This window comes from Podarcis bocagei (assembly GCF_964188305.1).
Source record: "Podarcis bocagei genome assembly, chromosome: 17".
NCBI classification, from domain to species: Eukaryota; Metazoa; Chordata; class Lepidosauria; order Squamata; family Lacertidae; genus Podarcis; species Podarcis bocagei.
The window spans coordinates 11405779-11406298 of record NC_138143.1 but is presented as its reverse complement, the minus strand read 5'-3'; positions in this window follow the sequence as shown (position 1 = coordinate 11406298).

The window sequence follows — 520 nt, the reverse complement described above, 5'->3', positions numbered from 1 at the left end:
GGAAGTGGTCCTTCGCCCTCAGACGGCTGCCGGAAGTGGCTCCTCTCCCCGTGGCGAACCTAGAGATAGAAATGTAGAGGAGGAAAAGCTCAACCTTAGAGAGCTTCACCACCACAAGACTACAACTCCCATCATCCCTAGCGGGAAGGACTAGGGGTCAAGGATGATGGGAGTTGTAGTCCAACAATATCTTGGGTGGCTCAAGCTTGAGCAAGAATTATAGAATTGGAAGGGACCCACCAGGGTCATCTAGTCCAACCCCCTGCAATTTCAGAAATCATATATATATAGAGAGAGAGGGAGAGAGAGAGACTGAAAGAGAGTTTATTTATTTATACTTTTCAAGTTTATATATTTCACTAATTTTATACATTGCACTAATTTTACAATCATTTTAACATTTCAAAGCTTGACTTCCTTCCCCTTCTTTCTGCCGTTCCTTAAATTTGTTTTTAATATCATCTGCATATCCAAATTAATTATTCATCTTCTTTAAATATATACTCTTATGAAACTGCCA